Genomic DNA, 15461 nt, shown 5'->3' with positions numbered 1-15461 from the left:
CATCTTTCAGAGACCTGACTTCCTGCTCTGGTTGTCCCACAGTTAGCTTTTTGTTCTGTCATTGATGCCAGTGACAACAAACTGAAAAAAGCAATTGAGTTGATCTGAATTGATTGTATGCTTCTCTGATTGTGTGCCTTGTGCTAAGAGTTTTGTTTGCAACATCATGGCTAATGGTCATGATTATTTCTTGTCCTGCGTTCAACTACACTGAAACAAAGTGCTTGCAACAACTTGCTATGTCAGATTAGCTGTATTTTGACCCAATATTCTGTAGGTATGATTCAGTTAAGTCCTGGGTAGGAGATTAAACCTTTAGGTGGTTAAGTTCTTGCAGTTGATGAAGTACCTGTAAATACCAGTTAGTTTTGTTTGCTCTAGCTTTATAATGATAGCACAAAGTCCAACCTGATTCTGATTCCTCTCCCCTGCTCCCCTGCTTATTTCCAGTTTGGATAGCTTCTTAGTGTTTTTTCATGTAATGACTAATTTTGTGTAGCATAATAGTTCATAAATCCTTCACCATGTCAGAGTTACTTGAGTCTTGTAATAGACCATATGCATGCATTCAGTATCAAGAAAAAGAACAATGGGTTATGGAAACACTTAAACAGTAATTTTTAAATTGCGGTCTTTGCAGCAGCACACCTATCCATTACAGCAGGGCAATTTTGAGAGTGCAACTTAAACAGTTTTTCTCTGAGGTACAGAGTAGTGATTATTCTCTGCGGTCTTGCCAATATTACTATATTTCTTTGTCATACACAACTAGTCAAGATAGGAATACATACAAGACCAAGACATCTGGAAACTAATAGGAAACAACAAACTTGCAGCCTGGTTCACGACAACATTTCATGCCAGCATTGTCTTCAGAGTGTGATCCTGGTAAACTGGGATAATGTAAACTTAAGCTTAAATAGCATTACATAGAAAATTTGCTAGAATTAGTGCAACTCAAAGCCTGTGCTTTATTAGGTCATCACAGATGTGAAAAACAAATTTCATATTGACTCCAGAATTATATCCATATATCTGATATAGACTTTGGTAATGTTTATTTGAAATGGATTGTCTGAAGCCAAATCCTTGCCTAGTTCATGTAAGTCAGCATGGCTTCTTTCAAACTGACCTCCATGCAGTTTTTTGTTTTGGATCTTTTCTGAAAGCAATGTTCTTTAACTGTGTTATGATGGAAGTAGTTTAAAGATCAGCTTTTTGTGCAGTGTGATCTATGGAGCCATTCAATGCTCTGTTTTCCATGTGCTTTATTTAATTTCTGTCAGGTTGTTCAATGGGTGTTTTGTACTAACGCTACCTGTCTGAGCCTGTTGTTTGTGTTGGAGCTGGTGAACCACCTGCCCAAGTTATTAACTTACATTGGTTATTTTTACCATAGGCTTACATCCCTTTTGATGCTTTGGGCTCATATCTGTTACAGGAAAGTATTTCTTATGAGAGGTATTAAGTTACATTAAATATTATGGTGTTATTAAAGGATCTGTTCAGTGGAATTTCAAATAACTAATCTTAGGTAATCAACAATAAATGTAGAGCCAAAAACTTTTTACCTTTACTGTTTTTTTTCCACAGTATTGTTAATGAAATAACAGAAACCAATATTTCTCCAGGCAAAAAACACTGTGTAATTTTAATCTGTGTGTGACAGTACATGTATATATTTTCCAAGAGTTGCATCACCATTTGCTGCTTGTTTAAACAGTCACATGTTTAGTGACCTTGTTCTTCTATGTGATCCACTGTTTCTGGAGTAAAAACTAGCTAAAAATAATACCAAGCCAGAAGTTGAGTAGAGTTGCTCTAAATAACCCTTGCTGAGGATCTGGGCAACCATGGCCTCTATAGATAGCAGAGATTCTCAGCTGGTGCAATGTAAAGTACTTTGTATAGGCAAAACCCTCAAGGAAGCTGATTAATGTGTGATAATAAAGCCTATGTGGTTCTAGCACTATGCAGTCTATTACAGTTTGGACTGCTCTTGCTGCTAGGTGCTTTTGATTCACTTGTTTTCTGCAGCATTAGTGGATTATTTAATTTGCAGTGTGACCATGGGCACAGTTATTTGTTTATGATCTTAAATATGGGGAGTGTAACGTCAGGCATAGAGGTGAAGATCAGGAGGTTTATCAGTTAGGGCAAATCTCTGACAGTAGCCACATAATTTACACCTCAGTTTTATGTTGGGTAAGCACATTTGCTTAATTCAGCACCAAGTTTACATGTCATGCAATCCAGTTGCTGTCTCGATTCAAACCTACTAGATAAGAAAGATAAAGGGTTAGGAAATAATGTTCGTTTACATGTAACCTGGGAATTACTGGTTCAGGTGACTGGAAGGTCTGTTTCTTTGGTTAGACAGACAACAATCATTATGTTGTACATGGAGAATTTTGTTAGTTTAAGAGCTCTTGCTGATATTTTTCCACCCGAATGATCAGCTAGGTTCGGGTGTTTGATTTCCTGATAGCCTCAGGAGAGCCCCTGTCAACATTCAGTCTTAGCAGCAGAACATAGTAAAAAGGTATAGCATGAGCTACTCTGGCTATAATATCTGTTGTCTTTGCTCTGAATGTATTGCAGTGCTCTCTTTATGAAGTCCAAGAAACTTTAACATGTTTTACACAAATCATGCAGATGAAACAATACTCCATGTGAGGTACACTTTGAGAATTCGTTAGTTATGCTGTTGCTTCACATAATCCTGTACTTGAAATCAGATGTTTTTGAAGAAAATAAATCTTGTGTTGTATGTACTTGGGAGCAAAAAATGCACACCTCACATGTAACAAACAAAATAACAACAGTTAATATGTATATCAAAAAATGATTGTAAGGAATGGAGTACCTGTCTTATGGAATTGAGTAATCTGTTAGGAGTGGGCAGTAAAATTAATCAGGAAAAGTCTGATACAACAGTTTGCCAGAAACACGAAGAGCATCTTCTACAGGTCTGTGAATATCTGAATACTTTTATTTTTCTTGGACTCAGTGGAAGGGGAATTGATAAATAAAAGTACTAGATGCAAAAATGAAATCACTAATTGAAGTGCACAGACTTTTTATAGCAAACAGTTTCATAATTATATCATAAGTTTAAATAGAAATATTAAAAATTTGACATCTTCAAATTTTCACCTTTTGTGTGAAGGTGGAAATAATTGATGGAAATAATTAGCATTACTGGTAGAAACAAAATTTTCTAAGTTCTCTCAGTTGTTTTAAGAATTAATGTTTTTCCTAATCCTGCTTTTTGACATGATAATATCCCTTTAAGGGCTTTCTTTACCAGATCAGTTCCTTTCCTACTAGGAGAACTAAAGCTTTTCAGCTGTCCATCCAACTTATCCTTCTGGACTAAATTCCTCATATCAAGATAACCAACAGGAATACTCCCCTCAGGAGATTTGTATCAATTAGTTATGCATCACTAATTTCTGTGGTATTGGTGGACCAGTCCATTGCAAGAAAGCTGTTTTGTAAACTGTTATGGCTGTTGGGGGGTTTTCTTTACTTTTTTGTTGAGGATTTTTGTTTGTTTTGAAATGTATCTTTTACATGGCAGCTATTGAAAACCTGCAGATTTATACATGTGCATGAAGAAATATGGGGTAGCTTTAGACAGCTCCTTTTGGGATGTTAATTGCCTGCAGATTTCATGTAGTACTACTGAGGCCATGTTATACACAGCTAAGCAAATTTATTCTGAAAATACTTATGATGGAGAATGTCATCCAACAGATACAGGGCTCTCAAAGTGCAACAGTCATTTGTAGCTGTTGCATAAATCTCTTGTGTCTATCGGTGTATGTGTGCCTGCTACCACTGTGATGGCACTCTGTCTTAAATATATCCATCTGAATTCCAAGCATCCTAAAGGCTGCTGGTAACTTTTCTTTTGCCCTGTGGTCTTAATGATATTCAATTTAATTCACTGTAAAGGAAAGTGGGATGTAAAAATTCTGTAAATGAGACTCTGGGGTGACATAGTAGCAGTCTGGCATTAAAAAGAAGGGGATGCAGTCTAAAGAGAAACTGTATCTAGATGACAGTCGCAATTCAGAAGCCACTGTTGCAGCCTCATATACCAATGTATATGATGAAGAGGCGATGGCTCTCTTGTTCTAACCTGCACTAAGCCTTTTTTTGCAGTGTGATGCTATGCTGCCCAGCGGATTGTAGAGGATCTATACAACATCAAAATTTTCACATCCATCACATGTAAAATTTTCTGAATTGCTTCTGATAAGTAGTTGGACATTATTTAGGTTCCTGTTGTTTAGTAGGGGACTTGGATGTTATCAATGAAGTGCTTGCTTAGCCTTCACATACTGTGCTTCTACTGCCCTTGCCTGGAAGCCTTGTCAATGTATTTCACTACATAGATTTGTGCATGTATTTATTTCTGGGTTGTTGTGGTTTTTTTTTTTTGGGGGGGGGCAGTGTGCTGTATGTGAAAAGACTGACTTGGCGAGAGCTAAGCGTGTATCAATTGCATTTTATACTCTGTAGCCACAGCACTGGCACTGCTTACATCTCTGGTGTCTCTCCAGCTCCTCAACATCACTGACCAAGTTTAGGAAAGTGGAAAGAAACCATTGTGCTATATTGATAATGTGAGTGGCAAACGCAATCTAGCAGGAAAGCAGGTTATTCCCCAGCTGGAATGCAGACCAGGCTTCAGTTAATCCCTCTCTTAGCCAGAGAAAGGTGGTTTTAATATATTTATTGTGCATTCGGTTGTTTTTTCAGCACTGATATATCTGCAAATGCCGTAGCACTGTTAGTCTTTTACTATCCATTTGCCGCATCAGCAGGTGTATCAGGACATGAAGCTGTTTTCAGTCACTCAGGTCTAATCCCAAGTAGTGCCATAGGATCTTGTGAATTGCTCTAGGTTTATACAGAAGTAAATGACAGCATAACATGTCACTTTTAAGAACCTGCTACCGGCTGCCTTAGGATTTTTTTAGACAGCTGAATTTCTTTTTACTGATGTTTAAGACAAAATTAATTTGATATGATTATTAGAGAAGGAAAATTAAAAGGACAAAATAAAACAGGAAGCTCATTAAAATGGAAACACTGAAATAACTGGGTAATTTGGCATTGATTTTGTCCTCACTCCCTCACTTACTTTATGAGCAGTTTTGTATTAAAAGTAACATGCCTGGAGGATGATGCTCCAACATCTGTTATTGCTGAAACAAAATTATTCGCTTGGTTTTTTCCTCTCCCCACATTCTTCCAACATCTGCATGTATATATCTGTCCTGTATATTAATCGTGTCTAACACTGCTCCTTTCCAGGGAAAATGCGTCAAAGGGTGTGGGATTGTCCCTTCGGTTAGGAGGGGAGTGTTTTAGTGTGGGATTTTGTATTGCCATTCACTTTCCTTACATATTAGGTGACTGGCTGTGAAACAGGATAATGTGAATGAGGACTCTGAGGGCTGCTAGCATGAAGGCCATGCATAGCTATGTTGCTCTCAAGTGTGTTTATGTGAAACAAAAGTTTACAGGCTATGGCCTGTCTGTCTTCTGAAATGTTAGTGTCACCTTATGTGATTAAAACTATGCAAATAATTTTCCTTATTTTCTTTTCTCAGAATGTTTGCAGGTAACTCACCGTTTTTAAAAGTATTACACATTGAAAATGCTCAATAATTGTGTTGGGATTTTGATTTTTTTACTTTATATGTTGATCCAATAAATTGATTGTAAATCCATGTTGCTGAATGTTTGCTATTTCAATCACTCTGGCTGTGATTATTCTGATAGGAAGCAATATGGTTGCATGTGCCAATTTTAAGATTCAGTTTATTTATGAATGTGACTTGATTGCTTCTCCTCAGTATTTGTACTATAAAAATACAATTGTGTAAAGGTTTATAGCAAGAAAATAGAAAAAGCTGAACAATAGATTTGAAATAATATTTGGAAATATTTTCTGATCTCTAATTATCATGATGTTAATTGTGCCTTCCAGCCTTCAAACTATGCTGTAGTTGGGAAAGCACATACTTAAATCCATTCCTATCCAGGAAAATGCTTGAGCTTAATTTTAAGCATGTGCATAAGTTATATTAGTTAAATGACTCATAACTATTTGCTTAAATCCTATCCAGTGTTAGACTGACTATATTAGAATTGCAATGTAAATACTGCAGGAAATAAGATAAATATGGGTGTCTGGTCTGCTATTAACTTATTGCTGATTTTTACTTTTACAGTCATTTTTATGGTATACAGCTGAAATCAGAAAAGAATGGAAATTTCAACTAATTTTTTAATATACTGAAATGTATTAAGTTACACAAAAGAATCCATATTATAGTAATCCTGCATATATACAGGAAAAGAATACCCAGTGTGCATGGCAGATGGTTTCAAAGGAAATCCTCGAGAGCTAGGATTAAAAAGCAATTTTCAGCAAGTTTAAAATGGGTCTCCATATTTGGGTCACAGATATTAAGTCTTTCATTGCAAACAAATGAGGGAGAAGTCTTGTTGGATTATTATGGAAATGTTTCTCAATAAAAGCTGACCAGTGTGCACTGTGGAAGAAAGAAATGAGAACGGCAGTTGATTCCGCTTCTGATCCTGTTCTAACAGTAGTGGGAAGTAGAGTTCTGATATCAGAGGCAGTGGTATGTTGCGAGTAAATGGGATTCATTGTTCGGCTAACAAACACTGGCAGTCCTTTTAAAAATAATGTGTATATGGCTTCAATTTTTGTCTGCCCACTGAAGCAAATTTACATAAAGACAAACACAAAAACTGAAGAACAAAATATAAAGAATGATCTTGATTTTGTTGTTCTGGGTCTGCAAAGTTGGAATTTTTAAGGAAACCCAAGATATAAAGGTATCTAAATCCCATTTTGTTTCAGATTGCTGAACTCTGTTCCTGCCCCTGCCAATTTTCATTGATTTCATTGGCCTTTGTATCAAACTTGATATTTTTATACTGCAGTAGAGATGTGTGGATAATCCTGCTCCTCTCTCCTACCCATTGCTTTTTATTTTAAACTTTCTGGTAAATAATTTTTGGTGTGTTAGAAATGATATTTATACTTGTTTACATTTAGTAAAGTATACTTAATCGCTGTTTATTAAAGTGTAAAGACTTTTCATATAGCTTTTTTATATTCCTTTTGGATATGGCAAGCGTGCCTGATATATGATAAGTAAGAAACTGAACAGCAATTCTTTTGTTTAGTCATAGACAGGAACGAACATGGGCTCCAAGTTTTGCTTGGAAGTATGTCTGCACTTACAAACAGAAAGCAAGCCCATGCTTTCTCAAACATGTTTCAGGGGCACACCAGAAACTGATTTTTTTATTTTATTTTAAAAGGTTCTATTCTAAAGTAAACAGTACCATGTGAACATTGTTCCAGGCTGCAGCTGTTTATGTTGGTGGTGTTCAAACATCCAGAAATATTATCATCAGTATGATGCATGAAAGTGATAGAGTGCAGATCAGCTTTATGTTCTAAGAGCAAGAGAAGACACTGGGCTTTTAGTTGGTATACGTAGCGCAGCAAGTTGGAGACTACTGGCTTTAACTTATACCAGCTAGTAAATACGTTCATTCACATCAGTGCTGCCTTATACACTTCTGGCAGTGTAAAGGAACCTCAAGTTTGACATGAACTAACTTTTCTTTTAAAGACTTTTCTATTTCCAAAGTAGAAATTCAAGATAGGCCTTAAGCAATGTTTAGCACTAAACAATGAAATTTAGCAACTGATTTTATTGTGTTCACAAAGCTCAACTGGGTGTATTTTGAGTAGGTTTGGAAAGCTTTCTGAGCAAGGGTGCCTGATGCTCTGCTAAGTGACTTGTAGAAGTAATTGCTGGCTTAAATTTCAGCCTATGGAGAAGTTAATTGCATTGCTCTTTGGCTATTATATTGGCGACGTGTTAACAGCAAAGGACAATGTACTTCTGAAAGGGCATCATAAATGTCCTAGTGGGATAACTAACTGCGGGTATATCTACAAAATGTTAATTAACAATGCTAAATTATAGGTGTTTTCTGCAGGACTGATCTAAGGTAGATACCTGCTATTCCGAAAAGAAAATTCATATGATGGATGAAAATAATGTTATCAGGCAGCTTTCAGTGTTCAGTTCTTGTACCAAAACTAGAAAGCTTCAGTGGACTTAGGATTGGCTTTTAGTTCAAGTTGAATCTGTTCTTCTAGATCCTTGTTTTACATCACCTCCTATGGGAAGTTTACCTGTGTGCATCATGATATGACAAGACCTTCATGTGATCTTGCCAGTGTGTTTTATCTTAGCATAATCTGTGTTTCAGATGATTATTCCAGCAAAAGGGAAACATTTAGTCTTTTTAATTGTAACAGTTGGCTCTTAAAATTCTTGAGGCATCAGGACAATGTATAAGCTTAAGGAAGAGTTTGAAGTGGAACATGGAAGTGGGTTAGTGGATGTTTGCAGAGCATTCCTCCGTAGCATGGGAACAGCATGGAAGAGAGCTTTGAGATAGTTGTTACAGTAAAAATTTTACAAGTAAATGGTGGAAGTTAGTAGTACAGGCTAATTAGAGGCAGAATTCCACATCTTGGTGTTAGAGATGAGTAAGGAGAGAATGAGCTATCAAGAACTTGGCAATGAAAGTAAAGTAACTTCTGTTTATGTAATAAAAGGGAGAAGCAGTAAGGGAATGCAAAGAGAGCCTGATTAAGGTGAAACGATGAATTAGGAAAACATTTTATAGCATAGATGAACAACAGTAGGACAACACTGAATCCAAAGAAAAGGGCACTGGATGCTCAAGATGCAGACTGATGAGAATCTGGATGGCAGTGTTAATTGTGTGAATAGATGACAAAGGCTTTGCCTCAGATGTCTTGCAAGAAAAGGATACGTAGGCCTTAGCTGCAAACAAAGCATATCCTGTGAACATAACCAAAGTGTGATTTTTGAATGCTTAATTCTTGGAACCCATGTTCCCAATGTAACTGTGTGCCTTCAGAGGGCAATTATGAGTGCCTAAATTAGGTATCAAAAATTGCATATCCCAAGCTGTTGTCAACCATCATGTGTCGCCAAGCTATGATACTATTAATACCTGGGAAAAAAAATCACCCATGACAACAGTTATCTTTGATCTGCATGTTTGTAAATGTAGTTCAGAATTTTGCCTTAGATTTTTCAAAGACTTGCATCTTTCAAAGGGAGGCATAATAGATCAGTTCAGATTCTTCTGTCATTGTTATCTTCCAGGACTCCTGTTTCAAGTGGTTTCTGAAAGCTTCTGTGAAGTACCAGATGATCTGAGATAAGACCTGATCCAGATGTCTTTGGATAGTCAGAGCAATCCATTCTTTTGACTTCAACAAACTTAATCATAAGTTCTAAATAAAGGAATTAGTGTTGACTTTAGAGAACTGGTTGAAAGAGAACTGGCTGGAAAGCTGCCTGGCGGAAAAGGACCTGGGGGTGTTGGTCGACAGCCGGCTGAACATGAGCCGGCAGTGTGCCCAGGCGGCCAAGAAGGCCAATGGCATCCTGGCCTGTATCAGAAATGGTGTGGCCAGCAGGAGTAGGGAAGTGATCGTGCCCCTGTACTCGGCCCTGGTGAGGCCGCACCTCGAATACTGTGTTCAGTTTTGGGCCCCTCACTACAAGAAGGACGTTGAGGTGCTGGAGCGTGTCCAGAGAAGGGCAACGAGGCTGGTGAGGGGTCTGGAGAACAAGTCTGATGAGGAGCGGCTGAGGGAACTGGGGTTGTTTAGCCTGGAGAAAAGGAGGCTGAGGGGAGACCTCATCGCTCTCTACAACTCCCTGAAAGGAGGCTGTAGCGAGGTGGGGGTCGGTCTCTTCTCCCAAGTAACAAGCGATAGGATGAGAGGAAATGGCCTCAAGTTGCGCCAGGGGAGGTTTAGATTGGACATGAGGAAAAATTTCTTTACTGAAGGAGTGGTTAAACCTTGGAACAGGCTGCCCAGGGAAGTGGCTGAGTCACCATCCCTGGAGGTATTTAAAAGACGGGTAGATGAGGCGCTTAGGGACATGGTTTAGTGGGCATGGTGGTGTTGGCTTGACGGTTGGACTCGATCTTAGAGGTCTCTTCCAACCTTAATGATTCTATGATTTTCTTTACTCACTGTACAATTAAGTATTCGATAAAGCAGGAGTTTCTTGTATGGAGTCAATTGTCTCATGGGTCAAAAGCAGTTTTTTGTCAGGGCAAAACACAATGGAAGGGGGAGTAAGTTCATGTAGATTCCCCAAAAGATTAGACAGACAGGTGGAAAACAGAAGCCTGAATTCTCCTGTTAGGGGCCAAATGAGAGTCATCCAGAAACTACACCAAGGTGCACCTCTGAAGCAGTGTGACATGCTGTTAAAATGTGTTAAAAAATACAGTAAAAGGGAAGATTCTCAGATGTTGTTTGTCTGCTAGAGCTGTGAAAATGTGCTACTTTGTGTTGTGCATTGTTTATTTTCAGTTAAAATAATAACTCTCAGGGAAGTAATTCCTAGTTTTCTGCAGCTTTCTTGGAGATGATTTTTTGAAAGTGAAGGTCGGTACTGTAAGTAGGGTATTGTTCAAGAAATTATTCCCTTTGCTTCTTCCTGCAGAAGTATAGTTGGGCATTTTGAGATAAGATTGCACCACTATGGCAGTAGGAATAGAAAGCCAAATAACCATCCAGGCCTAATACTTCTTAAATTTTACTGGGGAGCTACCGGGCTGTCCTATTGTTGATATGTTTTTTTCCAAAGCAACGTTCTGCTCTCTGACAAATATGTAAATCTCTGAAATTATTATGTCATTGTACAGAGTTCTGAATACTAGAAACTATGTCCTTTCAAAGTAGTTAAATGCTTTCTTACCTTCAGAAACTCTTAACAGGTAACACTGAAGGTTCAGTTCCACTCAGTGCTTTGCAATTTCTCTCTACTTATTCTTTTTGTAGTGTATATTTATTAAAAAGTGTTTTCTGAGTAGATTACTGAAAGCAATAACCTATTCCTATCAAGACCATGAATTCATGTTTAATGTAATTAGTTAGACAAAAGTGAAAGCTTACGTACTGATATAATGTGCTATAGATGGGCTTCTCTGCACTTCTTTATTGATGGTACTTTAAGTAGTGAGTTGAGGAGAAACAGATAATGAAAATTGATTCTTCTCTGCAGGTCTCTCTTGCTTGCTGTTGGGCTTCGACAGACCTAATCTCTGAAGATAATTAAAGTTCCCTTGTGCTGAATGCTGTAAGTGATTTTTTTGTTTGTTTTATGGAAATTGTTAGGAGCCTATTTGCCTCAAGTAGGGGAAAAAAGGTGAAAATGCCAAAATTGCAAACAAATGGTAGAAATGAAGTTGGTGCAGATTTGTTAAATGACTGTACATTTTTGCAGGAGATATTTCTAAACAGCATTTTGTATTCAGGAACACCCCTGTCTCCATTCCAGCCATGCTGATAAATGCAGTAGCAGAATCCTAATTGCAAATTGCCAGTAAAGATACCAAAGGAAACAATATTTTCATACTTCTATCAGGACTACAACTGGATCAGTAATCTCAGGATGGTGGAGGGAGTCTGCTGTTGCTGTGTGTTTTGTATTTGGTTGAGAATAAACACCTGAAGTATCAGTATAGTATCTTTACCAGAATATCATGTAGAGAAGTCAGAGGGGTGATAAAACTTGTGAATGAAAAATTTTCCCATTGGTAATAACACAGGGTGGTGGCCCTGGCTGTTATTTAGCATAACAGTTGTTTGAATTTCAGGTGCCATGATAACATAGCAGGAGACTTAAAATACATCTTTGCTGTTTAACAGACTTCTCACAGGAGCAGACTTGCATGCTTTAAACCCTGTAAATATAGAAGTGTGGCTTCTGGAGCATCTGGGATAATACCCCCCATAGTACATGGAATCCAGCAATTGTATCTGGTAGGCTACTGCAGGGAGGCAGAATGTGGGTAGGAGGCTGGAAACAGAATGCCATGGGTTTGACCTTGTTTCAGCATCCCTTTAGTATCCTTAGGACACAGCTCTCTGCTGATTCTATAATTAATAGTTATGCATGTTGCTAACGACACATTCTTATTTCTACAAGAGTCTTTAAAACAGTTGATATTCTTGCACCAGTGAAAACATGCAAAGAGCTCTTCATACCCCCATTTTTTCCCCAAAGCTGTGGGAACAATTTTCTGGCTTGTAGAACAAAGAAATTAGAACAAATTACATAGCCAACATCTGCACCTGGCTCACTTATTAAGTGAATATTTGGCATAGATGCTAAATTATCTTCTGCCAAGAGAGCCTTGCCGATACAGTTGTTCAGGGATGAAGATGTGATAATGTCTTTTCCTTTTTGGTTCACTAAAGCTATTTTCTTGATTTGTCAAAGTCAATTTTGTTGGAAAGTAAACTATCTTTTTACTTTTAAATATCAGAGGTTAATTAATGGTTAATCAAACTTTTTCTAACCAACCATGTTAAGATTATGATAGTGTATCACTTTAGTTCCAATGGCAGACACATCACATATGGGTTGCCATTTTGATGGCTTTGAATGGTAATCTGACCCATAAACACTGAAGCATAATATGCAAACTGATTTTTTTCTGGCCTGCCCTATTATTGATGCCATCTGTGTTAGGATGGAAGTGAGCCTGCTCAAAGAGTGGTCTGCCAGTTTTAAGCAGAGTGGTAGTGCCAATCACAAATGGATTTAAAAGAATAGCCTCATGTGAACAAGAAGAGAAGGAAGATTCTCCCGAGAGCAGGAAGTTTCACTTGAAAGCATATTATGTCTGTTAAATCCTTTGACCTATGGAACATCCATCAGACCTTTCTGTGAATTCTTCACATGGATAAGTAAACTGAACTTACTTTCTAAAAATCAAGAAAAAACTCTCAACTTTCAAACGTTGCTCTCCCTCCCACCACTGCCTTCTATTGTTGTCATCCATAATGGAATACAGTGCAGGAAGCTCAGTATCTGATCCTGTCAAGTATTTGCAGTGTATCCATTCAGCAAAACCAATCACAGTAAATTATTTTGTAAGTTTTGTAGATACGTGTTTTTAATCTGCTGTATATGCTGTTGAATTCATAGTATTCAGAGCCCTGGGCTGCCATTTCTGAATTCCTGTCTTTGACAATTAACAAAAATCTACATTGTAGGTGAAGGTGAGTACCTGTCTGCTGCTGATGCATCTCAGCTCAAAAAAATTAAGGTATTTAAGCACCTAATTTTCACTGTAGTCAATGAGCTCTCAGTTCTCTCATATTCAGTTTGAGAGAGCCTGTACTCTGAAGTTAGAGATTCAATGACCTTGTCTTATGTGTAACCACAAGTGTCTTGGTACCATTTATAATCCAGAGAAACACATTAAATGATTTTCACTGGTTAGGAATATGGTCTACAGAAATCTGTTTTTTTAATCTCTTTAAATCGATTACATTGTCTGAACAACCATTTGCTTTTGCAGTAAGGAAGCATGTAAAAGAAGGCACTCATCGATGAATGTCATGTTCGTGACACACTTGGACATCCCTCTGAAGTCCTCTTTAAGCCTTTTATTTCAGGCTAAATAAACACCAATTTTAGCAATGTCTCATCTACTCCCTTAATTACTGCTGTTGAGAGAAAGTTTCTGCCGATGCAAATGTGCTATTTTGTCATGTCACATCAAATTGCATCAGCCTTATATTTAGGAACAAAAAGAGGGGGAGGCTGAGACAGGATGTGGCTACAAATGGAACCAAAGGGTTTTCTTAAATACAGGCTGAAAATAGACAATTGAGGCAGTGATGCTTTTTCAAGCAAAAATCCATGAAAGGAAGAATCAAGTCTGTGACGACAGAAATGAAAAGCAGGGCTGGGGGTGTGAGAAGAGGGAGTTCTAGGTGGAGGCGTGGGGTGGTGTCAGGGAAAAGCTGATGAACTACTCATTTACGCAAACACCCTTTGCATTGTCAGATTGGTGTGAAGTGATTTTAGAATATGTTAGACCACATACATCTCCTCTTGTTCCTTCTGTGCTGGCTAAAAAAGTTATACCCATGCTTCCCTCCAGCTTGTTGCAGGGCATGCCACCTGCCCTTTCCTTTGTGATTATCTCCCCTTCAGGTCTCAAAGCTGAACTTGTTGATTGCTTCCCAACTTGACTTATTTTGACTGAAAAAAATTTTAATGACTCGTCTTTACTGACTTGGATGTCTCAGCTTAATCCAGTCACTTGCAGGAATTGCCCTAAATACCACACAGCTTTATTCTCATTTACTTATCTGTTACTATATGCTGCCTTGATGTAGGGATTGTTCATTAGATTTTTTTCTTCTCAAAACATTGTCAAATTCCCAAGCCTAAAATCAATATGCTGCAAAAGGGCTCAGCTTTATTCAATTCTTTGTGCCTGTTTACATGATGGTTGAATTTGCTAATGTTGGAAGTATTTCTTCTGGCTTCTGGGTCAACCTGAAGAATTCTAAGTGTTTTCTGTGTAGGATCCATAAACAGAAATAAAGTGGTTTGTTCTCTGTTATTTTTGCATGCAATTTGTAGGGTTGTACCTTACTAGATGAGATTTTGGGTTCCCTTTTTCTCTAGTGGGGTAACCGAACAAATAGTAGTAAAGTTAAAGGAAGACTGTACCTAATTAAGCAAAAATGTTGAAGGGAAAAAACCTGGGAGGGCACATATAAAATTTGTGAATCGCATCTAGCAAAATTTACTTAAACCACAGTGGAAATATATGAAAAAATAATGATTTTTCAGGTGCTTTGTATAGTGTATTAAATTCTATAGCCTAGTAGGCCTTCAGAGTGCTAATATAACATACTTATACTCAAAATATCTTTAAGTATGAATTAAACCTTAAAGGGTCTTGCATTGCAGGAGTGGTGTTGTCCATCTGTAACAGACAGTTGCCTTGAACAATGCAGTTACTCCTAGGTAACTTTGGAGAAACTCGCTACAATCAAAACTCAAGCCCAGTCATTCAGATTGCCAGCAAACGTATGTTTTTGTGGTTCAATAGAAATGTGCTGATTTACACTAGCCAAGAACTTGGGCTAGTGACTTTATTGTTGCCTTCAGTGGCATTTGCCTGGAGAAACTGTGGTAGAAAAATGAAGTCCTTCAAATTGAGTACCAATACAGATACAATATCAAGATTCTAATGTTGGACATGAATTCATGTATGGCAACATACACTATTTCAGTTTATTTCTTTTAACTACTTCCAGCAATAACTCTCAGCGCACTAAACTAAAACTAAATAGATTGTGGTAAATAGGCATAGAGAAAATTTACAGTAGCAGCTGCTGTCCAAATAAATGTAGGAGACTTCAAACAATCCATCACGCTAAATTTACTTTACAGTGTAGTGTCTCTTCACAAATAATATTTTAAAAAATTGTTCTTGAGAAAAGTCAGTTTGGT

At 37.6% G+C, this 15461-nt stretch overlaps 1 protein-coding gene across 6 annotated transcripts in view; it reads left to right on the top strand.

Moving 5' to 3' along the window:
* Positions 1-15461, top strand: part of LYRM9 (LYR motif containing 9) — a 61658-nt gene that overhangs the window by 3428 nt on the left and 42769 nt on the right. For all 6 annotated transcript variants that reach the window (XM_009318804.1, XM_009318800.1, XM_009318801.1 and 3 more), the window contains exon 2: positions 11199-11273. The gene's annotated coding sequence lies outside the window, so the exon portion shown is untranslated. The remainder of the gene's footprint in view (positions 1-11198; positions 11274-15461) is intronic.

The sequence above is a fragment of the Pygoscelis adeliae genome, unplaced genomic scaffold (assembly GCF_000699105.1).
Source record: "Pygoscelis adeliae isolate BGI_AS28 unplaced genomic scaffold, ASM69910v1 Scaffold392, whole genome shotgun sequence".
Taxonomy (NCBI): domain Eukaryota; kingdom Metazoa; phylum Chordata; class Aves; order Sphenisciformes; family Spheniscidae; genus Pygoscelis; species Pygoscelis adeliae.
This window is presented reverse-complemented; position numbering and strand designations above follow the sequence as displayed.